The sequence below is a fragment of the Rhinatrema bivittatum genome, chromosome 2, assembly GCF_901001135.1.
Source record: "Rhinatrema bivittatum chromosome 2, aRhiBiv1.1, whole genome shotgun sequence".
Taxonomy (NCBI): Eukaryota; Metazoa; Chordata; class Amphibia; order Gymnophiona; family Rhinatrematidae; genus Rhinatrema; species Rhinatrema bivittatum.
This window is the reverse complement of record NC_042616.1, coordinates 92,453,532-92,479,966: the sequence shown is the minus strand read 5'-3', so window position 1 is coordinate 92,479,966 and position 26,435 is coordinate 92,453,532.

Here is a 26,435-nt window from a genome sequence, read left to right as displayed (position 1 = left end):
ATAAGGGTATTGACTCCAGGCAGTAGCCATCATTCTGGCGAGTCACCCACTCTTCATTGGCAGCCTCTTGACTTTATGGATCCACAGTGTTTATCAGTGCTAGCTGGATAAATATCAGTGCTAGCTGGATAAATATCAGTGCTAGCTGGATAAATGTCTCCAGCTAACTCTGGATGCGAAAAAACAGCCCTAAAGTTGTCTGGAGAACTGCTCCTAAAAAAAACAACCAAAAACCCACAAATAACATGAGGCTGAGCAGCCACAGCAGATTCCCCCTCCTGATTCCCTAAAATGGTAAATAGTAGCAAGCGAGCATCCCCCTTCCTCCTCATCCCCTAAAATAATAAATAATAGCAGGTGAGAGCCTCCTCTCTCCCAATCCCCTAATATGATAAATACTAGCAGGTGAGCAACTCACTTCCCTCTCCCCAATAATCTATGGCCACTCCAAACCTCCCATTCCTACCTCCCCCACCTCCCAAAAGTGCAAGAGTAAGCCCTTAGCTTGAACAGTAAATGCTGGTAAAGCTGAGACCTGTACTGGCATTTAATATTCATTTGTTCACTTTGCTGCCTGTGATTTGTTCATTCACCATCACCGAGAGCTGTCAGTGAAATGACCAGTCACAGTTCAGAACTCTGAATTCTGAGTAACTTTATCTGAATAACTGGCTAGAATGGAGGAATAGCCTAGTGGTTAGAGCAGCAGGCTGAAACCAGAGTTCAAATCTTGATGAGACTCCCTCTATTGCCTCAGTACTACAGCTTAGGTAACCTATGGTATTTTCCTTGCTGCTTAGCTGCCCCACCAAAATCATGTGACACCCCCCCCCCCCCCCCCCATCTCAAAGACCCCAGTGGTCTCGCAGGTTTCTGAGCTGCAAAATAAACACGTTATACTAGCATCTTAAAGAAAGATCTTTATTTAGATAAAGTATGGGATATCCCAGGAGAGCATACAAATTAGTTTAGACGCTTCGAACATTATTGCAGGATTTACACTGTTTCCATCTAGTGAGAACATACAAACCTTTGCAAATTGGGATAGTTTGATTAAACTTAAAAAGAAAGTTATCAGAATGGAACTGCATGCTGTGACTCTATCAGAATACTGTAGGGTCAAACGTTTCCCAAGAGGATTGAATTAATAAGGAGCCTTTTCTATTTGTAGACAATGAAATGTTCATCACTAGATGGAATGCAGTCCTAAAGAAGTACTCACATGTCTTAATGTTAATTACTGTAACCATTAAACAACTGATGGAAACTTTACAGGAACAAATAAAATTGCAATGTGATATTTTGCAGAAGGGTTTTCAGATGGAAGATTTAGAGAAAAAGATGGAACCGATGGAAAAACAATTAGACAGCTTTAAAAATGAGGTGAAAAAAACAATAAGATCCAAAAATTTAGGCGAGATGAATGGGATTATAATAAAGAATGATGAACAAAAATCTCTCCAAATGTGCAAAGAAAATTAAAACCTTTTCTTCCTTGTCACAGGGATCCTCAAATGAGGATTCTCCTCCTGATGTAGGACAGAGGAAAAATCAGTATCTTTTGTTGATCCATCTGAAGAGCAATCTAATCACTTTGATACTATATCAGAGCATTTTTTACATCTACAGTCTCATTATCAGAGGGGAGGGTGGAACTCTTCATTACCGGGGAAATCATGAACCAAAGCCCCTTTCAATTGCAAATATTAACAAAGGATTCAGTTTCTGTATTCAGTTTATCTAGTAGGTTTTTATCACAAGATGAAATCAATGTCTTGAATAAAGGGCTATCAAATCAATGAATTAATGCCCCATCAATATCTTTTCTCTAACATTCAAAATACACTATTTGAATGTTAGAGAAAAGATATTGATGGGGCATTAATTCATTGATTTGATAGTTCATCACAAATTCCCCAGAATATTTTGGTGCTTTTGAGTTCTTGAATAAAGGGCTTTCATTTATACTATCGACGTTTTATGATCCTTTTTTAACACAGACTGACTCGCTAAATTCTTTAGAAGACTAAAGATTGCTGCGTTTTTTTAAACCTCACCTACTTCATTTGATAAGAAGGGTTTATTTGGGAAATCTCGTTGGATGCCACATAATCCTCCAGACCCACACCTTGCAGTTTATGAAGATTTGGTTCTCTGGGACATAGAAATAATGGAGCAAACTCGAGCTCATTTAAAACATAATTTGTACCTAGCAGAAAAACAGGCAATTTTTATCAATTGTTATCAAACCGGCTGATAAAGGGGGAGTGATTGTTGCTATGGATAGATGCCAATACCTTGAGGAAGCTTGGAGCCAATTCAGTAATACACAGTTTTTCTGGCTCCTTCAAAAGGATCCTACTTTGGACATTTAACAACAGATTTCTCAACTTTGTGCACGTGCAATAGAACAAAAAATCATCAATCAGAAAATGTTTAATTTTCTGTGTGAGCCTTTTCCAGGCTGCCCAGCTTTGGTTCCAAAAATACACAAATCACTTCAGTCCCCTCCAGGGCACCCAATAGTGTCAAATATAGGGTCTTGTTTTGAGCCATCGTCTAAATATATCCACAGTTTCTTACAACCGTCAGTTTTGCAGATACAATCTTATATCAAAGATTCATCTCATTTTATCCAAATTTTACAGGATATTCCTAAATCTTACCAGGATGATTATATACTAATATGATGATTATATACTAATATTCTTTAGCAGGTGGCACTTAATACAGGCTGATCTTGCAGATAAACATGTAAAGTTTATTAGAGATTTGGCGAAAATCACCCTTAAGCACAACTATTTTTTGGTGGCATTCAGATGTTCCAACAAATCAGTGGTGTTGCTATGGGGTCTTCAATAGCCCCAGCGATGCTTGCCTCTATGTTGTAGATTTCGAGAACCAGTACATATACCAGTCTCCAGTTTGGCAGGACATAATCATATGGAGACGCTACATAGACAACATCTTTTAGATTTAGTCCAATATGCTGTGTGTCCCTACCGTGTTGGTGCCATGGTCGGGCCTCTCACCTTGCACTGCCCTCCACCAGTTCCAGCCTTGCTGCAGCCGCCAGTTCCCGATGTCCCCAACGCTCTCCCCAGGCATCCTCGGCCTACTCCACGCCACAGGCCTCTCAGTGGAGCTCCCGTTGGGGCTCTGCGTCTTCCATCTCCTCAGCCCCACCCCTAGGTACGCATGCAGCTGACGTCGCTGACTTTAAAGGGCCAAGCGCAGGAAAACCGACTCGGGTGCAGCCCGATGACATCACTCAGCCCCAGTATTTAAGGCGAGGCTCTGTCCCCAGAACCTCACCTTGGCAATTAGGTCGACAGCTCGGTGTTTCAAGTTTGCCTGTTCCTTGCTCCTGTGCCTGATCCTTGTTCCAGTATCTCCTTGTTCCAGCGTCTCCTGTTCCAGCATCTCCTTGTTCCAGCGTCTACATGTCCCAGTGTTCCCGTGGTCCTCCGTGTCTTCAGTGTCTGTCTTGTTCCTGCTCCACGTTTCCTGGTAGTACCCTTCAGACTGATTCTTGGTACTGACCTCTGCCTGCCTGACTACGACCGGACAAACCACTGCCTGGACCTGACCTTTGCCTGCCTTTGACCATGTTGACCGCTGCCTGGAACTGACCTCTGCCTGCCTGACCACATTGACTGCCACTTGGAACTGACCCTCGCTTGCCTTTACTATGCTTGTATTGATCTGGATTTGACCACTGCTTTGACTGACTACTTCTGGACGGATACCCTGGCTTTGACTCTTGTGCTTCACTCGGACATCCTCTTCTTGCTTTCTGTGACCACCAGACTGACCTGCTTGGACTCTGACCATGGCTTTCATATATTCAGATCCACAGGCGTTGCCTGTCCTGCCCGGAGAGCCTTCCTGAACTGCTACCTCCCTGAGGTCTTCGGAGTCTCCAGTACAGGTCTGGTCCATCCTCTCTGCATCAGCCGTGCACCCTTACTTGTGGTGGGCACACCTCTCCGCTACCTCGCTGGGAGACCCTCTGAGGCCCACCTAAGTCCAGGCAGTCCAGGTACCCAAGGGCTCAACCTGTGGAAACCCCGGACTGTTATTGGCGAAGCTCCAGCTAGCCTCTGTCTCCTCATGTGCTCTGCCTCCTGGTGGCAGGCACTCTCTGGGTCCGACCAGAGGGCCATACCAATCCTGCACCAGGCCAAGGGTCCACCTCCAGCGTACACAATACAGTTGATAAATTGCAGGAATTTATTCAATGACTAAACTACAGCATTTGAATTTGAAATTCTCTGTGTAACATAACAGTTTACAAATTCCTTTTTTAGATGTATTAGTGAAGGTGGAACATAATACAAATGTCACCACGATTTATAGGAAACCAACAGACAAAAATCTAGTTCCACCCCAGAATGCTTAAACAAAATGTACCAGTAGGTTAGTTTTTAGTTACACTTAAGAAGAATCTGTTATTCAACCCAAGAGTAATAAATGCTAACCAAAAAATTATCTGAATGTTTTTTGGACCAGGGATACACTAATAAATGTATACAATGAGCCAATAAAAGAGCATTCTATGCAAATCGAGACAACCTTTTAAGAAATACAGAACATATTCCACTAGAATGGATTGCCTGTAGAATCCCATTTTCAAATATGGCAGCTGATATCAAATCTATTGTTTATAAACACTGGCATATATTAGCAGGAACAGGACTCTTCAATGAGCTCCCCATTTTTGAGTTTAGAAAAACCATGAATCTTAAAAATCATCTTCTATCGGCAATTTTACCTTCTGAGGACAGATACATTCTGAATGGCAGTCATTCTGCAAGTTTCTAATTTTTGTCACTCCAATTTGTAAAAAACCTTATCATAGGGGGCACTCCATGAAGTTAGCATGAGGCACATTTAAAACTAATCGGAGAAAGTTCTTTTTCACTCAACGCACAATTAAATTCTGGAATTTGTTGCTAGAGGATGTGATTAGTGCAGTTAGTATAGCTGTGTTTAAAAAAGGATTGGATAAGTTCTTGGAGGAGAAGTCCATTACCTGCTATTAATTAAGTTGACTTAGAAAATAGCCACTGCTATTACTAGCAACAATAACATGGAATAGACTTAGTTTTTGGGTACTTGCCAGGTTCTTATGGCCTGGATTGGCCTCTGTTGGAAGCAAGATGCTGGGCTTGATGGACCCTTGGTCTGACCCAGTATGGCATGTTCATATGTTCTTATATCCCAGAGATCTTTAATTGCCAAACAAATCAAGTGATCTACGCTATCATCTGCCCTTATCAACTTGTTTACATAGGGCAGACCAAAAAACAAGTGCATACACGCATCATCAAACACAAAATCTGTATTTGTACATCAAAACTTCAAGCGCCCCTAGTGGAACTTTGGTAAATGTGTGGACATTCTTTAGATGATTTAAAGTTTTTCATTGTGTGTAAGGTCAGATTACATCAAAGGGGAGATATTTCAGGTGCTTTCAAGAGAAGAAAACAATGTTTAATCTACCAGTGGCACACACTTTACTCAGAGGCATTGAATTAAGAAAGTGAATGGGTGTCATTTTTATAACCATTCTTTAAAAAAAAAAAAACCCTAATGGTATTTGCAGCACATGTGCAGTGAAATGTATAGGGCCCTTGAGAACCGTTAAAGGGCTACTTGCGTGCATGGCGTTTTAAAGTGTCTTGGTGCTGATTTGTCAGCACCTATTAGTTTTCATCATTTTTAGTGAAGCAAGAAACTTGGTTATATCAGGTAATAATGAAATGATTCATATTAATTTACTTTATAGTGGGGTTCTTTTTGTGTTGAGACATTAACTAAACTTGAAATTAAAAGTTTTCAAAAATGTGTTCAAATATTTACAGATGTTCTGGCGGGTTGAGACATATTGAAGCGGTGCGTGAAGGAAAGTGCCTGTGTTGCCTGTGGGTTTGAAAGCAATTTAAACTAATCAGATGAGTAAGGAAAATCTTGAATTTAGCCCTTCAGGTATATTAAAATCATTAGTTCAATTGTCAGAGGACATCTTCTTCAGCCTTATATTTGTTCTTGATTTTTTGAAGAATATGTGAGAAATAATATGAGCGAACACCTTACAACACCTTACAAAATAGCCACAGAAAGTATATAATTGTTTCCCTTTATTGTCCTTTGTAAGTAACAATTTCATGTTTTCAAAAGGATAGAAACAATTAATTCAAAACTAGCATATAATCTTTTTAACAGTCTGTATGGATGTTTGTTGTTTCACTGCCCAGAATGAAGATTAAGGATTCCATAGGCTCAAATTAAAAGTGGCAGGTTTCCGCATTGATTTTCACATTTGCTTAGCCTGTTGGGACATCTTGTTTGAAGGTTTAAAAAAAAATCCCTTGACATGTGCCTGTCGAGAGTACAACAGATTTAGAAGACAACCGCGTGAATATAAATGGTTTTCTGTTCTTAGTGTCAAAAAAGCCCCCTGAAGATACTGATTTTCAATGAAACAGTGGCCTCTGTTTGGGTACACTTTGAAATTTTGCACTTTGCTTTATTAGTGGTATTTGTTCACAAATATACATGTGATGTTTTTAAATGTTGTGGTGTATGGTGAGGTACATATGGATGATTATATGATTGTGGTAGTTTTTTAATTACATTATATACATATAAATATATTATGGTTTAAGGGCAGTCAGTCAGGGTTTATATGTGATCTATGTGAGCAATTTTCTCTGTAAATAAAGTTCTGGTAAAAATTTAAATCTAAAGATTTGTTGGAATTTATATAAAAGATTTCTAAATAAATTGATTAGTCCCCTTGAACAACTAATTTGTATACGATATAGGGGATTTTGTTTTTAGTACCTTCTTGTTCTTTTGCCTTATGATATCCCAGGAGAGTCCATTACCAGCAAAGCAATTCAGAAGCAGTCTTAGAGAGCATTGTTGATACAATGGATTACATAGGATACCATCTTTAATTTGAACACCAATGAGCTAGTTTGTTTGTATGCATAACATTTTCCTAATTAGTTGGCATTATAATTTTATCTCATATATGCTAGTGAGAATGAATTCTTATAAGTCAAGTGATTTCTTGTAAATAGAGCCCAGAAGCCAAGAACAAAGCTTAAGGTTGACTCTTGACATACATTGTTACTTTTGGCATACATTCTAGTATTTCAGCATATGCTGGCAATTCAGTAACCTTGGATACTTTTTACGTTTGAATAATGCAATTTCACACTGCATTAACAGCAGCTTCATAGTAATTCTTTTCATAGCACCCCTACAGCAAGCTTCACTATCCCTTAAAACAATCAGAATCTAAAAAATCAACTTTAACTCTTCCAGAATTAGTGATACAAGCCCTGTCCCCAAACTCTTCTCATTTCTCAAAAAGCCCCCTGATGCTGGCTCATTCACCCCCACCCTAATTTCCCCTTCTAAAGTTCCCCTCCCCTAGACTTACCAAATTTGTTCTGATATTCTAGTGAAGGCCTTGAGAAACCCCTAGGCTCCAGACTCGGCAGCAGCTGTTTTCCAAAATGGCACCAGCTGTCCTATCATATGATGGGTCAAAGACAAAATATTGGTATCCGATTCCATTTTGAAAAATGGCCTCTACCAGATCCAGGCCCTAGGGGGCCCTATGAGTCCCCATTAGACTACCAAGGCACATTTGGTAAGTCTAGGGGAGTCAGGAAACTGGGCTAGGGTGGATTGTACAGGAACCAGCTTCAGGGGGCCTTTTTGAAAAACAGGAGAGGTTTGGGATAGGCCTTGCACTGCTATATCTGGGGGAGCGTTAAAGTTTATTTTTTGAACTTTGGTCACCTCAAGGGATGGTGGGGACAGAGAGACACTAAGGGGGTCATTTTCTAAGGAGTTACCGCAGGAGATAAATTCGTGCTAACAGCCGTTAACACGAGTTGTGAATTCTTAATGTAGTATTCAGGGGGTGGAGTATATGTAAAGTTATCGTGTGCGGCGAAAGAGCCACAGTGGTAGTGTGGCTCCTAATGCAGCCAATAGCTACAACCCTTTCATGCACAATAAAGGCTGGTAAAGGGTTATCACAGTTCATGATAGTCCCAGACAGCCTGTTTCAGTATCCAGGAGGGAGGAAGAGAGCCTTGCTATTACATCTACTCCCTAGACAGGTATTTGTATCCCTATGAGAGGCTCACCTAGTAACTCGAGGTGGGGATTAGGTATGAGTGTAGGGGGTTGGGGGCCACTTTCACATTCAACATGAGACGTACGAACAGAACAGTGGTCACTTGTGAAGATTTGATGGCCTTTGGAGTGAGGAAACTCACTCCAAGATGAGATTTGGGCAACGTTCTCTCAACCTAGCTTGTTGTTGCCCAGGTGGAGTGTCCATCAAGCTAGGTTGAGAGAACATTGCCCAAATCTCATCTTGGAGTGAGTTTCCTCACTCCGAAGGCCATCAAATCTTCACAAGTGACCACTGTTCTGTTCGTACGCCTCATGTTGAATGTGACAGTGGCCCCCAACCCCCTACACTCATACCTAATCCCCACCTCGAGTTACTAGGTGAGCCTCTCATAGGGATACAAATACCTGTCTAGGGAATAGACATAATAGCAAGTCTCTCTCTCTCTCTCTCTCTCTCTCTCTCTCTCTCTCTCTCTCTCTCTCTCTCTCTCTCTCTCTCTCTCTCTCTCTCTCTCTCTCTCTCTCACGCAACATTTCCCCACTGCATGGGAAATGCCCCTTAATGTGATATTGGAATATGAGGCCTAAGTCTTGGGAGACTCCCCAGGTCTTTGAGATATTTTGGGTGTAAATTCGGGCCAACTGGTCCCTTTAATTCACATCTCCAGGAGCATGGGGACCCACTTTAGTGTGCCAATGCTTCTGGGGAAAGTTAGCAACAACTACTGAATTTTCATGAAAATAACATGGCATAGATTTTTCAAGCAAGCCATATTATTTTATTAACATGGAATTGCCTAGTAATGAGCTGCTTTGCATGTATTTGCAACGCATCTGCAAGAAAGAAGCTCATTACCATGCAAACATTATTGGTGGGAAAAATACATGTGACATTTAAAATATTGTTTCTTTTCACTACTGCAAACTATTTATCGCATGGTAAATTTCGAATGCAGCTTGGTTAATAACTCCCTTATAGGGTCATTAATCAAATCGCGTTATGGCATTTCGCATGTGTTAACATGTTTTTGCATGCAAAAATGCCTTATGCACGTGCAAAATTTTTAAAAGGGGAGAGATTGGGGAAGAGTCCGGGATGGGATTTCTGAAAAAGTGGGCTCATAATGCACAATTTTAATGCTGAAAATAACTACACACAATTGCGTAAAGCTGTGTGATATCATGGCGTTATGCCCATAACACAATTTGTAAATTTTTCACAAATTCCATTTTGGGCATTTTTAGGCTGAGGGAGGGCCTGATATATATGAGAGAGAGATGGAACCTCTTTAGAGGCTCACAAAAAAATTAACTATTTATACCACTCTAAGAGGGGCCGCTAGTAACTTGGGGTGAGGTGTGTGGGGTGGGATGGGTTCTGGGGGGCAGTTTTGCATGCACGAACAGAACAGTTACCCTCAGTGAATATTAAATGTGATTTGGAGGGATAAAAGTTAAAAGAAGAGTAGATTTGGACACTTTACTCTTTATCTACCTTGATTGCATCAGGCTAGGTAGAGAGAATATGGTACAAATCTACTTTTCTTTTACCTTTCATCACTCCAAATCACATTAAATCTTCACAGGTGGTATGTATGACTGTGCATGTCAAATTGTCCCCAGAACCCATCCCACCCCACATACCTCACTCCAAGTTCATAATGCCCCCTCTTACAGTGGTATCAAAAGTTCAAATACAAGTGAGCTTCCAAAGAGGCTCTCTCACTCTCTCTCTCTCTTGTGAAATGAGCACTGCAGGTAGGAAAATACAATTATGTAGGTATTACCGCAAAGTGTGAAAAGTTAATGCACTTTCTGTGGTAATATCTAATATGCAAATTGCAAAGTACTAACATAGCTGTAGTAATACCTATGCAAACAAAGTACTAACATAGCACACATTGTAATAATTAAGGAATTACCATAAAACATGCCCCTTTTTCTACCGCATGTAATATTTACAGCAATTTGATGTATCTAGGCCTTAGATTGTAAGCCCTCTGGGGTTAGAGAAATACCTACAATATCTAAATGTAATCACTTTGAAGTGCCACAAAATGTGGAATATAAATAAAAACATTATTAATTATTTCTGAAAATAGATCTGTGTCTACTGCTTTGAGCTGTCAAAGGAAAAGTGGGATATAAATAAATTTGGATTTGATTTGTCACCATGCTTTACTGAATTAGCAATTTTTCCTTCTATTACATTCCTACTCTCTTGGCTAACTTCTGGGATATATTCTTGGTAGTGTGGCAGAAATAACTGTGCAGACTGAATTAATTTATTTTGAAAAGTAGCAGAAATGCAGTCCTGGCAAATGGAGTTAAAACACAAAAATACAATAAGAATTATATATTAAGTATATAGCAAGATCAGTAGCAATATATGATTTTGCTGTATTTTTGGTGATTTTAGCTCTATTCCCTAAAACTGCTTCCCAGCAGCTTTTAAGAACCTGCTCTTCTCTCCCATCCCCTCTCCCCATTCCCTGAATAATCATATCTGTTGCTCATCCCGGCCACGCTAGTGCCACGGCCAGGCCTGCTCACCTCGGGCTCCCCTCCATGAGGCCTGGTACGTCCTTCCTTGCAGCCGCAGCCAGCCCCCAGCACCTGCGGCATCCCATGGCGTCTCCAGGCCCTTCGGGGCCTTCGACCTCTCACTGCTTCTCACGTCGGGGCTCGTCGTCCTCATCGGCATCGGGTCTGCCCCTCGGCGTGCGCGTGCGAAGCACCCGGCCCTTTAAAGGGCCACGGGTGAGTAACTCCTCCGCGGCGCGCAGCGATGACGTCACCTGAGACCTGCATAAAAGGCAGGGCTCAGTCTCCAGTTCCTTGCCTTGGCAAACGGGTCATCACATTTATGTGAAGCTAGTTGCCGTCCTGTGTTCCTTGATCCTGTGCTTATTCCAGTGTTCCTGCATTCCTGTGTTCCTGTCCTTGTTCCAGTGCTCCTGCGTGCCTGCATTCCTGTGCCTGTTCCAGTGTTCCTGCGTCTCTGTGTTCCCGTGGTCCTTCCTGTGTGCCACTGCTGTTCCTGATTCCTGTTCCATGTTCCGCTACCCAGGTTGTACCTTCTCGGACTGATTCACGGTACTGACCTTGGCTTGTCTCTGACCACGTTTGGACCGCTGCCTGGAACTGATTTCTGCTCACCTCTGACCACGTATGGACTGCTGCCTGAAACTTACCTCTGCTTACCACTGACCACATTTGGACCGCTGCCTGAAACTGACCTCTGCTTGCCACTGACCATGCTCGGACTGATACCTGGAACTGACCTTGCTTTGGCTGACCACCCTCGGACGGATACCCTGGCTTTGACCCTTGCACTTCACTCGGACACTCTCTTCAATTCTCCTGTGACCACCAGGCCTGCCTGCTCTGACGCTGCCCACGGCCTTCTACAAGCTAGACCACTAGGCACTGCTTATCCTGCCCGAAGGACCTTCAGTTCCTGTTTCCTTCCAGTGGTCTCCGGTACCCTCTGTTCCAGTCTAGCTCATTTGTTCTCCACTAGCCACTCACCCTTACTCTTGATGGGCGCACATCTCAGATACCTCTCTGGGAGACCCTCAGAGGCCCACCTAAGCCCAGGCGGTCCGGGTATCCAAAGGCTCCACCTACGGAACCCCCGGACTGTTATTGGTGAAGCTCCAGCTAGCCTCTGTCTCCTCGTGTGCTCTTCCTCCTGGCGGCAGGCATCCTCTGGGACCCCCCTGAGGGCTGTACCAATCCTGCACCCAGCCAAGGGTCCACCTCCAGCGCAATAATATCCACCTACAAACTATTCATCTATTGATATTTAAGTTTCCCAAGGCAACTCCTTAAGAGTTTCAGCCTGCATGCCGGCCAGCCATTTCTGATCCAGGCATTAAGTAAGTGAATGTGTTTTGTTAAGACTGCATTTTAGACAGAACAGATTTTTAATAAGATGATTACATTACGAATCTATATGGAAAGTGTACGAATGGACAGTAGCCAGGGTTGAAATCTTGACAATTGATACTACTGCTCACAACTTTCAAACTTGGATTAATTCAACCCCTTTTTTGAGCTTGTTGCAGTGGGGCTCATAATAAAAAAAAAGCTGACCGGCTAAGAGGTTCATTTGCTAAGCTGCACCAGGGCTTTATAAAATCCATATTGATTGTTAAATACCTGGTTTAGTACAAAAAATTTCAAATTGGTTAGTAAAATATCACACCGTGCATTAAAATATTTTTCACAAATTTTTATACAAATAGGGAAAATAGATGCTAATTATATAGACAGGGAGGTCTTCAGCTTCTTATGGTAAAATATCACAGGATAACACCGGAAATATCACAGAGTTTAGGAAAAAATAAGTCAGGAGTTGTTATTTTGGTAGACATAAAATATCACACAAAACCATTTTTTTCTTGTGATTTGTTTTTTTGTCCACACCCTCCTGACCCACTTTCTAAGTTCTAGGCGAATAAACTTCCATCTAACAGGCCAATGCACAACGGTGCACTCGGCCGAGTGCACTGTTAGCCCCATCTAGAAGTGCGTTTTCGACATGCTATTATTATTACCCCTCCCCTTACCAGGGGTGGGCAAGTCCGGTCCTCGAGGGCTGCAAACCAGTCGGGTTTTCAGGATACCCCTAATGAATATGCATGAAATAGATTTGCATACAACTGAGGCAGTGTGTATGCAGGTCTCTCTCATGCATATTCATTAAGGATATCCTGAAAACCCGACTGGTTTGCAGCCCTCGAGGACCGGAATTGCCCACCCCTGCCTTATACAGTAAGAGGTAATAGCGTGAGGAAAACGTGTGTCCAACCCCCCAAAAACTAATAGCCACAATTCTCTCTGAAGCATCAACATTGGTGACCATATTGGTCAGTGCTGCAACAGCGCTGACAGGAAGGTTGCCCCATTCACTGGGCAGTGGACAGAGATCCAAGGGACTGAGAGGAAACCTCTTCCCCAAGCGAAACAGACTCTTGTCTGCTGAGATCAACATCTGGGTTACTCATGTCTCTCTCTTCAGAAATCTGGGGTCACAAGCCTCGATGGATTGGGGATTGGACCAATTAACCAGGGGGAAGGGGAGTCATCAGAGGGATAGGCTTGCACCTCCCCCATTCCTTTTGGAAGGCATCTCTTAGCAATAAACTAGGAATTGCAGGAACACAAGCCCCATGTTCACCTTGACTCCCCCCCCACCTGAAGGACTAATTTCTATGCTGTCACAGGGTTCCCTAATGGTTGGGTACCATAGATTGCAACTACATGGATTTCAATTGCAGCCCGTGAGAAGGAAGAGTCGTACCGCAACTGCGAGCTCTACCACTCTCTCAATGTTGCAAGTTATGTGTGATTCACACATGGCACATCCTCAATGTGGTGGGCGAATGTTCCCGGGAGATTCACCCTTGCAGTGCTCAGTATTTGTCAGCACTTGAGATGGGGAAGATATGGGTGATGGATGGCTACTGGATATAAACCGTTTATCACTTATATCCATGTGGAGGTTAAAGTCTCCCATTATTATAGCGGGGATGTCTGAGTTGATGTGTTTGGCTAGGAGTTCGATTAGAGGAGACGGGTCCGATTCTAGGCTTCCTGGGGGGCATAGGTGAGGCCAATTTGAAGGTGTTTAGATTTGAAAAGAGCGAATTCTAGTGAGGTAGATGAGTTTGAATACTGTAACGATAGCCCTAGCTCCTTTTTGTGGCTAGTAATAAACCGCCACCCCGCCCCTTCTTTTTTTGAGTCTGGGGATCGAGAAGATGTTGTAGGCATGTGTAGGGAGTTGGTTGATTAGAGCCGTGTCTTCCAGTTTCAGCCATGTTTCAGTAATTGTGCAGCAATCCGGATTTGATTCTGTTAGATAGTCGTAGAGGAGATGAGATTTTTTTGAGAGTGATTGTGCATTGATTAGTGTTAATGAGAGTAGCGTGAGGCCTAGCAGTTGGTTTAGTGGTGATGTCATGATAGGGATGATTCTTTTTTGAATGAAGTTGGGATTGGTGTGGTCTTTTACTGAGTTTTCTCCTTTGGTGTGTAGATAATCAGTTAGTGAGTGTGTGCATGAAGAGTTGAGGCTGGGTGGTTGCTAGTGAAATTCTGAAAGAATTTGTGGAAGTCTGGATGGGGAGCTGTAGTCGTCTGGGTGGTGCTGTAGTCTGTATGGTCTGGATGTGTGCTGTATGGTCTGGATGGGTGCTGTAGTCATCTGGATGGGTGCTGTAGTCATCTGGATGGGTGCTGTAGTCGTCTGGGTGGTACTGTAGTCTGTATGGACTGGATGGGTGCTGTAGTCGTTTGGGTGGTGCTGTAGTCGTCTGAGTGGTGCTGTAGCCTGTATGGACTGGATGGGTGCTGTAGTCATCTGGGTGGTGCTGTAGTCATCTGGGTGGAGTTGTAATCTGTATGGACTGGATGGGTGCTGTAGTATCTGGGTGGTGCTGTAGTCGTCTGGGTGGTGCTGTAGTCTGTATGGACTGGATGGGTGCTGTAGTCGTCTGGGTGGTGCTGTAGTTGTCTGGGTGGTGCTGTAGTCGTCTGAGTTCGGGGTTGTTTGAATGGGGGCACTTCAGGGGCGCACTTCAGAGGTGAACAAAGGGGCCTGCCCCTTTGTCGCGCTCCTTCGGCGCGCGACACCCGGCGCGTGGCGCCTGTGCGTACTGTATCCGTATAAATCCCCTGTAGTCGTGGGGGGATGTCATCACCGGCGCGCCTGGTAAGGGGGAGGAGTCCAATCGCATGGAAGAGGGGCGAGGTGATGATCGCGGCGTTGAAAAGAATCTCTGCTGGGCTGAAGAGCTGCTGGAGGACCCTGGGCCGAAGAGCTGCTGGAAGACCCGGGGTCGGTGCGGGGGCCCCTCGGAGGTAAGAGCGAGAGATATGGGCCTTACCCCGATGGGCTCAAGCACCGACCGCGCGGCCCTCTCCCAGCTCCCGTTCCTTCTGTAGAGGGCGTCCTCCGGTCTGATCGCGTGTAGGGGCCGCGGTGCATGCATCCAATATATGTGCAGGTATTTTTCCTATAGACACAAAATAGAGAAAACCTTTTAGTACTTCTGGCCCTATATTTATTTATTTATTTGTTTGTTTGTTTTATTTATTTATTTTGTACACTTTTCTATACCATCATATAGCACAGGCTGTCACAACGATTCACAAATATAAAAATAAAAGATGATCTGTAAAACAATATTAAATACATTAATAACCAAAATACATTAAATAAAAAAACACAATAGCAAAGAGTGAAAAAGATATAAAAGTCATTATCTACCAGCCTTCATATTCCTAAGGTAAGACAGAGATAAAAATGAACATTAACAATCACAGAGATAGTTTTTTAAAAGCTATCTTAAAACTATAAATGAACTAGGATAATACTATTATAAAAACATAAATAAAAGTTGAAATGTAAGTGACATAAAAAGAAATTCCACTGCTAGCCTTTACATTCTTTATATGCTTGCTCAAAGAGCCAGGTTTTTAGCTGTTTACTAAACATTTTCAGGTCATTTTGCATTCTTAAATTCGTCGGGAGCATGTTCCAAAGGCCTGGCCCCACTAGCGAAATCGCTCTCTCTCTTACAGAGGTAAGGCATGCCGATGTCAAGGATGGGATTGATAATAGACCTTTATTGGAGGATCGAAGATTACGTTGAGGAGTGTGAATTTTGATAGAGGTGTTTAACCATTCGGCCTGACTACCATAGATAGCCTTATGTAGGATACATAAGACCTTAAATTCTATCCGTTTGTCCACAGGTAGCCAATGTAATGCTTGTAAGATGGGAGTAATATGGTCTGATTTTTTACAACCAGTAAGTAGTCTCGCCGCCGCATATTTTTTTTTTTTTTAAGTATCTGAAGAGGGCAAATTGTTGATTTTGGAAGACCAAGCATGAGAGAATGACAATAATCAATTCTAATAAAAAGTAGTGATTGTAAAATGGTTCTAAAATCGTTGTACTCTAAAAGTGGTTTGAGGCACCTTAACACTAAAAGTTTACTAAAACCTTCTTGTACCCTTAAGGAGATATGTTTTTTAAAACTTAATTCAGGATCTAACCAGATGCCTAAGTCTCGTAATTTATCGTTTAATTTAATCATCAGATTATCGATCTGGGCTGTTCTATTGATATTAGAAACATCAATTTTCCTTTCCAGTAATAAAAATTCAGTTTTATCTAAATTGATACTTAATCTCATTTGGGTTAGTAGTTGTTTAATTACGTTAAGGTACATACTGGATAACTTAAATGCATGGTCAATGGAATCTGGGATGAGAATGAGAATCTGGATGTCATCTGCATAAATATAATAAATTAAGCCAAGACCTGAAAGCAATTGACAAAGTGGAAGAAGGTATATATTAAATAAAGATGCAGAGAGGGAAGAACCTTGTGGAACACCTGTATCAAGTGTATGATTTCTGATTTTCTAGAGTTGAGAGATACTTGGAAAGTTCTATTACTTAAGTATGAGGTAACCATCTTAAAGTTAGCCAGAGAGGCCAATTTCTGATAATCTGCAAATGAGTGAATTATGATTCACCGTATCAAGGCTGGCCGAGAGATCTAGGAGTATATTAGGGATGTGAATCGTTGTCCTCGATCGTCTTAACGATCGATTTCGGCTGGGAGGGGGAGGGAATCGTATTGTTGCCGTTTGGGGGGGTTAAAATATCGTGAAAATCGTGAAAAATCGTGTGAAAAAATCTAAAAATCAAAAATCGCAAAACCTGGCACATTAAAACCCCCTAACAACCCACCCCTGACCCTTTAATTAAATCCCCCCACCCTCCCGAACCCCCCCCCAATGACTTAAATAACCTGCGGGTCCAGCGGCGGTCCGGAACGGCAGCAGTCCGGAACGGGCTCCTGCTCCTGAATCTTGTTGTCTTCAGCCGGCGCCATTTTCCAAAATGGCGCCGAAAAATGGCGGCGGCCATAGACGAACACGATTGGACGGCAGGAGGTCCTTCCAGACCCCCGCTGGACTTTTGGCAAGTCTCGTGGGGGTCAGGAGGCCCCCCACAAGCTGGCCAAAAGTTCCTGGAGGTCCAGCGGGGGTCAGGGAGAGACGTTCCCGCCGCGAATCGTTTTCGTACGGAAAATGGCGCCGGCAGGAGATCGACTGCAGGAGGTCGTTCAGCGAGGGTTCCGGCGCCTCGCTGAACAACCTCCTGCAGTCGATCTCCTGCCGGCGCCCATTTTCCGTACGAAAACGATTTGCGCGGCGGGAAATCGCTCCCTGACCCTCCGCTGGACCTCCAGGAACTTTTGGCCAGCTTGTGGGGGCCTCCTGACACCCCACGAGGACTTGCCAAAAGTCCAGCGGGGGTCCGGAAGGACCTCCTGCCGTCCAATCGTGTTCGTCTATGGCCGCCGCCATTTTTTCGGCGCCATTTTGGAAAATGGCGCCGGCTGAAGACAACAAGATTCAGGAGGCAGGAGCCCGTTCCGGACCGCTGCCGTTCCGGACCCGCCGCTGGACCCGCAGGTTATTTAAGTCATTTGGGGGGGGGTTCGGGAGGGTGATGGGATTTAATTAAAGGTGCGGGGGTGGGTTTTAGGGGGTTTTAGTGTGCCGGCTCACGATTCTAACGATTTATAACGATAAATCGTTAGAATCTCTATTGTATTGTGTTCCATAACGGTTTAAGACGATATTAAAATTATCGGACGATAATTTTAATCGTCCTAAAACGATTCACATCCCTAGTAAATATCTATATCCTCTAATGATGGTATCGGTTAATGAAAGAAGTAAGGTCTCTGTACTAAAATGCTTCCTAAAACCATGCTGATTTGGATAGATAATATTGTTTGTTTCCAGATGATCGGACAAATGCTTCAGTACAACTTTCTCAGTAATTTTAGTAAAAAATGATAAATTTGAAATGGGACGATAGTTATTAAAATTGGAGGGATCTAAATTCTTTTTTTTAAGATAGGTTTGATAATAGAAAATTTCAATGAATCGGGTAGCAATCCTTCGTCGAGCGATTTATTCACTATTGCCACTGCCATAGGGGAAATTGTTTGGGAAAGTTGTTTTAATATAGTTATTGGAATCTCATCAGATGGAATCATTGCAGGATTTAGGGATTTAATGATCCCTTCAATTTCTGCAGTGGAGACCAACTCAAAATTGGTCCAGGTATTAACATCTTTCCAGGTTAGCTAGATAAGTTGTTGTGGTGTTCTATCAAGCATATCAATAATGTTAAAAATTTTATTTTTTTTAAATTTTGTGAGGTCATGACTAAGATTAATCTTGGTGTTCGAGTTAGATGTGTTATTTTCGCAGGTCAGTTTTTTAACAATATTGAAAAGGATTTTGGGATGATGTTTGAAGTTTTGTATTTTTTTACTATAGTATTCTTTTTTGGTTTGTTGATTTATGTTTTTGTAATGAGCAAGATGAATGCAGTAGTTTGTTAATGATTGGTCACATTTCTTTTTTCGCCATATTTTTTCTTTTCTCCGTAGTGCGAGTTTAGCATCCTTGATCTGGGTGTTATACCAAGGTTTTGTTATTTTGTTTTTTAAATTATAGATTTGTTTGGTTTTGATTGGGTTTATTGTATTCATGATCTCGGAAGTAATATTATTACACAAGTTAATAGCTGATTCAGAGCTAGCGCAGTCAATATTCTTTAGTTGACATTGTAACTCATTTTGAGTAAGGGCGAAGGAAATGGTGAGCGGTAATTGAAAGTAGTGTGGTTATTGATGGATGAGTGTTGTAGAAGCTCAAAAGATGTAGAGCACTACATTAAAAAATGATCAGACCAAGGAACAGGATTAATTTGTAATGTTGTATCAGAATTAATTGAATTATTAATAAAAATTAAATCAAGAGAGTGGCCTGCTTTTGTTGCATCTGTCGCTGCTCGACGTCCTCACGCCGCCCTCTTTACCTCTGTGGCGACTCCCTCTGGGTCTGATGGATGGTTAGCTGTTGCGGCGTCTTCTTGCCGTCTCCCTCCAGCGTCCCCGGACCGGCACAATGCTGTGGATCTGCTATGTTTCCTGATGATGTAGGGCGCGCGCTCCGATTGATGTACCAGCAAGGGCGTGAACCTCAGGGGCATCCCCCTGGGATGACATCATCCACTTCCAATATAAAAGGTCTCAGTATTCGCTAACGAATCAAGTTAGCAAAGGAATTGCTTCGGCTTTTCTCCCAAGCTACTCTGCCTCCTCGGACTTACCAGGGATATCAGCTCCTCGGGGGCCTCACTCTCTTTTCTCTATTTCAGATTGCAGATAGGAACCGGTACTCGCTCCTCAAGGGCCCATGTTCCTGAACACTCTGAAGATTCTCTACTGCCTGAAAGCTATCGCAGATACAGACGTTTGTGAGTTACCATCGCTCTCTCAGAGCTTTCCCTGGAACCAGGTACTCGCTCCTCGAGGGCCTAACCCTTTCCAGCTACTGAGCTTCCTTAAGACCTTATGTGAGTTTTGTCATCCAGTTCTGGCTATGAACACAGCATACCCTGTCTACTCATTATCTATAGCTTCTCTACAGCTCAGCAACCATGGGATCGCTGTTCCAGTACCTGAGGGACTTCAGCCCTGCCGGGCATATCAGCTCACTACTGCCACCTCTGGTGGTTCTACTAACTTGTCTAATAAAAGAATTATCTGTGTCTGTCTCCATACCCAAGCCTAGCTGGTGGTCCCTCTCAGGATATCCTCCTGAGGGCGCAGTCATCTGCCATCGGCCCAAGGATCCACCTATCTACATTCCTCTACAGCTGAGTGCCCTCTCCTAGCACTACGCTGGTAACAGATTCCTACTCCTTCCCCATCAGGAGTCTTCAGCAACAGATTCATAACATATTGCTAACTCCGCAGTCTATACCTTAACAGAATGTTAACTACTCCCTCTCCAGGAGCTGAGCAAATCAGATTGCAAACTCCTCCTTCCATAGGAGCTGTTTCGTAACAGATTGCTAACTCCTCCCTCTACAGGAGCCAATTCTCAACAGCTTTATGAGTTGGATTATTATAAACTAATTTGAAACTGAGTGCAGAAAGTGCATCAAGGAGAGTTTGGGCAGACATTGACAAAGGTGTTAAATCAAGATGGCGGTTAAAATCACCAAGGATGACAGAATATTGTGTCATACATTACTGATAAAAAACTCGATTAATGGGGAAACTTTGTGTTCTAATAGCCCAGGGGGGGGCAATAAATTAAACAGATTTGAATTTTAGGTGAATCAAATAAAGCGACTTCGTATTGATGGGGAAGATTATGGGATACAAACTTAATTGCAAAAATGTTCTTAATAATAAGCATAATTCCTCCCCCTCTACAATTTGTTCTAGATACTGAGAAACAGTCATATAAATTGTTTGACAACTGATTGACAATTTCTGTATCAGACTTTTTTAGCCAAGTTTTGGTTAACGTGGAAAAACCTGATTTTTCACAATGGGGCGGATTTTAAGAGCCCTGCTCGCCTAAATCCGCCCAAATCCGGGCGGATTTAGGCGAGCAGGGCCCTGCGCACCGGTGAGCCTATTTTACATAGGCCTACCGCCACGCGCAGAGCCCCGGGACTCGCGTAAGTCCTGGGGTTCTCCGAGGGGGGCGTGTCGGGGGGTGTCGGGGGCGGGCCCAGTCGTCGCGGCGTTTAGGGGGCGTGTCGGCAGCATTTTGGGGCGGGTAAGGGGGCGTGGTTACGGCCAGGGGCGGTCCAGGGGCGTGGCCGTGCCCTCCGTACCCGCCCCCAGGTCGCGTCCCGGCGCGCTAGCGGCCCGCTGGCGCGCGGGCATTTACTTCTCCCTCCGGGAGGCGTAAATCCCCCGACAAAGGTAAGGATGGGATTTAGACAGGGCCGGGCGGGTGGGTTAGGTAGAGGAAGGGAGGGGAAGGTGAGGGGAGGGCGTTAGAAGATTCCCTCCGAGGCCGCTCCGATTTCGGAGCGGCCTCGGAGGGAACGGGGGTAGCGCCGGCTACGCGCGTATCTACTAAAATCCTGCGTACTTTTGCTTGCACCTGATGCGCCAGCAAAAGTACGCCTATTCGCGCTATTTGTAAATCTACCCCAATGGATTGAGCATTAATTAATAAAAAGGCTAATAAAAACAAATTAGAAATCAAATTTTTTAGGTTGATTTTTACCAGGTTCTGTTGACAGGAGGTTTCTGGGAAGTTACTGCTACCTTCTTCATGCGATGATACTCTTTACAGTATGTACCGTTGTAGATGCAAATTGGGATTGGAAATGAAGTGATGGCATCTATTGTCTGATCAGGTCGACAGATTCTTGTTGAAATTGTATAATGAAAAAGGAGCAGTACGAAAGGGCGCACAAAGGGGCAAGTCCCTTTGTTGCGCACCTTCGGCGCGCGATGCCTATGGCCAGTCTCAGCACTTATGACCCCCTCAGGTCATAAGTGCTGTCACTAGGGCGGTGCTGGGCCAAGGGGGGAACAGCGCGAAAAGAGGTGATTCTGGACTGGAGCAAAGGTAGGCAGATGCAAGAGGTAGAGAGCCTCGGTGATGTCAAAGAGACAGGCTGGAGACAAGCAGCAGGAGAGCTCAAATGGCCAGTCTCAGCGCTTATGACCCCCTCAGCGCCCTGAGATGACGTCACTAGGGCGGTGCTGGGCCGAGAGGGGAACAGTGCGAGAAGAGGTGATCTGGGGCTGGAGCAAAGGTAGGCAGATGCAAGTGGTAGAGAGCCTCGGTGATGACAAAGAGGCAGGCTGGAGACAAGTGGCAGCCCCTTAATCTTCTCCTTTAGTTTTATCCATCAGTTGCTGTTTTTTCATTAAAGACATGAAAGAAATCAGTTATTGTTCTTGGACTATTCCTATTAGCATGATCTTTCCTGAATGCTTTATGTGCTCACTGAAGCTTAAGTATCTGTGTCCCTTCACATCCCATGACAGGATGATATATTTTACCAACTTTTATATAGCTTCCTTCTTGCACAACTCAGAAACTCTCAATTTTCTTATATCAGAATGATGGTTCTTGTTTAGCAAATCCACAGCCATCACTGTTGTATTTATTTTTCTATTAATGAAGTGCTGATGAAATATTTGGTCACTAATATGGATTTCATTTTGAGTCACCTGTTCATTAAAGGATTTTACTTCTCCTTTATTTCAGTACAAGCAAAAACTGCCCAGTATTGCCCAAGTAGTCTGATCTATATTCGTCTGTTTGTGTGTGTGTGCACCTGTGTGTGTGTGTGCATATGTGGGTGTGCCTGTACCTCTGGGGATGGGGGCCTATGACTGTGTGCATGGGGGCCTATGCCTGTGGGGGGGGGTAGGCTGTGCCTGTGTTTTTTTGTGTTTATTTCTCTGCCTCGGTATGTATGTGTGTTTGGGGGGCTGTATGTCTGTCTGTGCCTGTGTGTCTGCCTGTGTGTATGTGCCTGTGCATGTGTATGTGAGTGTGTGTGTGTGTATGCGCGTGCATGCATATGTTGCTTGTGTGCATATATAAGCCAGTGTGTCCATATGCAATCCTGTGCACATGTGTGCACTTCTGCCTGCTTATGTGCAGTTATGCATGCTTTTATGGGCTTGTGTGTGGTTTTGTGAGCTTGATTGCACCTATGTGTGTGTGCCCATGTGTGTGGAGGGGTGCCTGTTCCTCTTTGTATGTGTGCACCTGTGTGAATGTATACCTGCCTTTGTGTGTCTTTCCCTGTGTGTGTGATTGTCTCTATATCCCTGTGCATGCATCTGCCTGTGTGTGTGTGTCTATGCCTCTGTGTATGTGTGTGCATGCATTCCTGTGTGTTTGTATGTACATGCCTGTGTGTATGTGTATACATGCATGTATGTATGTGTGCCTGTGCATGTGTGTGTGTGTGTGTGTGTGAGAGAGAGAGAGAGAGAGAGAGAGAGAGAGTGCTTTGTAAACAGAGCAAATTGTCTTTATACAAAGTACCTTCCATTGTTCTGGGTGCTACCTGATGGTCATGGAAAGGCACAACAGTGTGACCAACTGACTGACTACACAAGCCTTTTATAGAGAGAGATTACTGTCAAAACAATTGATCTGATTAATTCACGATTGACATGAGTTCATTGGGATTAGCTTTGGTGACTGGGGCATTCATATCTTGTGAAGCATTGCTATTTCCATTCTCTGAAGACATTTCTGCCTTATTTGGTTCAGGCTTAAGGTTTAGTTTGACTCTGTATTGCTCTAAAAATCTGTGCCAATGTTGATATGTAAGTAACTTTTTTACTCATTAACTAAATCTTGATCTGTGTCAACAGTTTACTTCTTAGTTATCTGATCGGTCTCCTCTTGTACTTAGTCTAGAATTATAGTCCTCTGAAGAGTGCCCTAAGGCCAAAGAACTCCAGCAACCTCACTCCCATTTAGTCCACTCACTGAAGTTTATAATTTTTTTCTATTACAGTCCCCTCTCACATTCACATTATTCCCAGATACATTTAAATATATTTCCAAAATTCAGTATTAGTTTCATCAAGCATTCCATTTTTGTTTCTAATAAATGTTTTCATTAAAGCCTACTGCAGCAATACTCAGCTTAAAATGGCAAATTAGCCAGACACTTGCCTCCTGACCTACTCTCTTATTTGCAAGACGGAGTGGATGAATTTGGTACAAATCACAGTAAATAATCTTCAGAGCTTCACAGCTGTGTTCATTTCACATTCATATCATTCAGCATTGCTTTGCATCCCTTCCTTGTTTTCCATTATAAATCATTGAAGAACAGCATAAGTAAATTTACAGTTTATTTCAGTTCTGTGCCTTCACCACTCATTACCACATGCCAAGTATATTCTTGCCAGACAGTGCTTTCACAGACACAGCTAAAATATAAGTAAACTTCATCAGCGCATCTTGACTTCCATATTAAGCAACCCGCCATGGGTAACAGCTCCCAAGTTTATTCATCTTTTAGTGTCATGGTGCTTTTCACTTGGCACATGTTCTTTTCACTGTGCTCTCCCCTTTTCTGCATTTCCCATTCAGTTTGTCTCCTTGCCACCACTTCTGTTGCAGTACAGCTGCAACTCTAATTTCTTCTACACCTAGGGTTGCCAACTGGCTTCAGATTTTCAGGACAGCTTGATCAGGTCCTGGTTTTCCCTCTTTGCATGCTGGGACTTGTAGTTCTGACTTCCCTATTTCATTTCCTTAGAAGAGCAAGATTACAGCTTCCTGCATGCAAAGAGGTAAAGGGTCTGGGAGGGAGGATTAGGGTGGAGGCCCCTAGATCCTTGGGTTCAGGGGATATGAGAGGAGAGAGTTTGGGGCTGCCAGCTGGCAGCTTCCTGCTGCTGTTCTTGTGTCAGCGGTGGAGTGGAAGTTGTTACTGTGATGCCACCATGCCCCCATCATTCTTGTATTGGGGATGAGTGAGATTGTTAATGTTGAGAACATCAAGCCTTGTCATTGTTTTTGAATTAGGAGGACGGAGGTATTAAATTGTGGTGCTGAAAATCTTGTACATAGGGGCAAATGAGATGCCAATTCAGCCCGGTCTCCATCTATATTCACAGGGCTAGTGCTAGGTTTTTGCAATCCTAAGTAGCTACAAAATATGTTACTCACACCACCCTAGGGCTCCCATGTTCCCTCCCTCCCTCCATCCCACACACCTCCAAATAAGGATGTCATTTTTTTAAATGAAATAGATAATAGAAACTAAATTGTCTATTTCGTCTTGTTTCGGGAGCACTATAAAACAAAAAAATGACAAAAATTTGTAAACATTTGTATTTCGTGTTAGCATGCACTAATGGGACTTTGTGTGTGCTAACTGGATGTTAGCGTGCACTAACTATAAAGTTAGTGTGCACTAATTGAAAATGTTACCAGTCAGTTAAAAAGTGTCAATTGGGGGAGTAGTTTGTTAGCTTGAGTTATGGTTCTGCATTCCCAAAGTTACTTGTTTGTGGTGCCAAGGTTGCAAAGTGGTATTTGTAGGGGGATGGCCATGCCTGGAAACAAATAACAAACAAGTGATATAATAATACCACTCGAGTTCTAGTCAACAAATGCAAACATTCACCTAAGTCACTTCAAACCCCCCCCCCCCCCCTCCAAACACACAGACCTCACACCAGGGGAATTCAAAGTATATGTATCTCAAAATGCCAGGGCCTCTTTCCTAAAATAAAAAAGGGATTGGCAAATTCTAAATAAGCATTTACATTACATGCTTTTGCTGATTAGAACCTGATGCTATTTTTACACTTATTACCAGGCACTGGCCAATGGCCATCCCCCTACAAACACCACCTTGCAATCGTGGCAACATAAACAAGTAACTAAGAAGGCAGCCAGTGGGAATGCAGAACCATGCCATTAGCTACCAAATTGCTCCCTAATTGAAACTTTTTAACTGATTGGAAACATTTTCAGTTAGTGTGCACTAAGACCCATTAGTGCACACTAACTCCGAAATTAGGGAAACCCAAAATAAACACCCCTCGAACTGTTTTAAAATGAAATCGAACAGATAACGATCCAAAATGAAAATGACACAAAAAAATGTATCAATTGCACATCCCTACCTTCAAACCCTATTTTTTCCCCATCCTTACTCTCACACACACCTTTTTCAAAGGGTTCTCTCTGCCATAGGGCTCCAGGAATGGGCTGCTATGAATAGCAGCATTAGCAGTGGTAGAGCTGCTCTAAGCATAAGGACTATGGACCAGAACATGCTCACAATACATGTAATGGTCTTTTCTTAAGAGGAAACCTGCATCAGAGGAGGGAGGTCCACTGTGGGGACTGTGAACATTTGCTGGTTAGCAGTTCCTATACTTCGGGCCAAACTGCTGTTGCTGATGATGCTGCTGTTAGCATCTGGCTCCTGGGACCCCCACTTTGAAAATAGATGTGCATGGATAAGGAAGAAGGAGACAAGGGTGAAGACAGGTGATTTGAAGATCCTCAATGAGGGGTGGGGTAGTTCAGGATGGGGACCATTGAGAAAGGCACACAAGGCAGTAGGAAGGCAAGATTTTCCCATCCTAGGCACTCCTCACCCTTAGCAGTGGCCTATGTATTGTAGTACCAGCCTTGCCCACCCAGAAGCATTCTGTCTGTCCTCTCCCATCCTTCCACAGTTGCACAACAGATACCATGCACTATCAGCATTCATGCAAGCGTGTTTCATGTTTCAGTACTATTTTACGTTGAAATGCTGTAAGGTTGTTGGATCATTCTTAATAAGTGACAGAAAAGCTGCTACCACAGCAGTAGCTCAGCCAACCTTTAGATAACAGCGA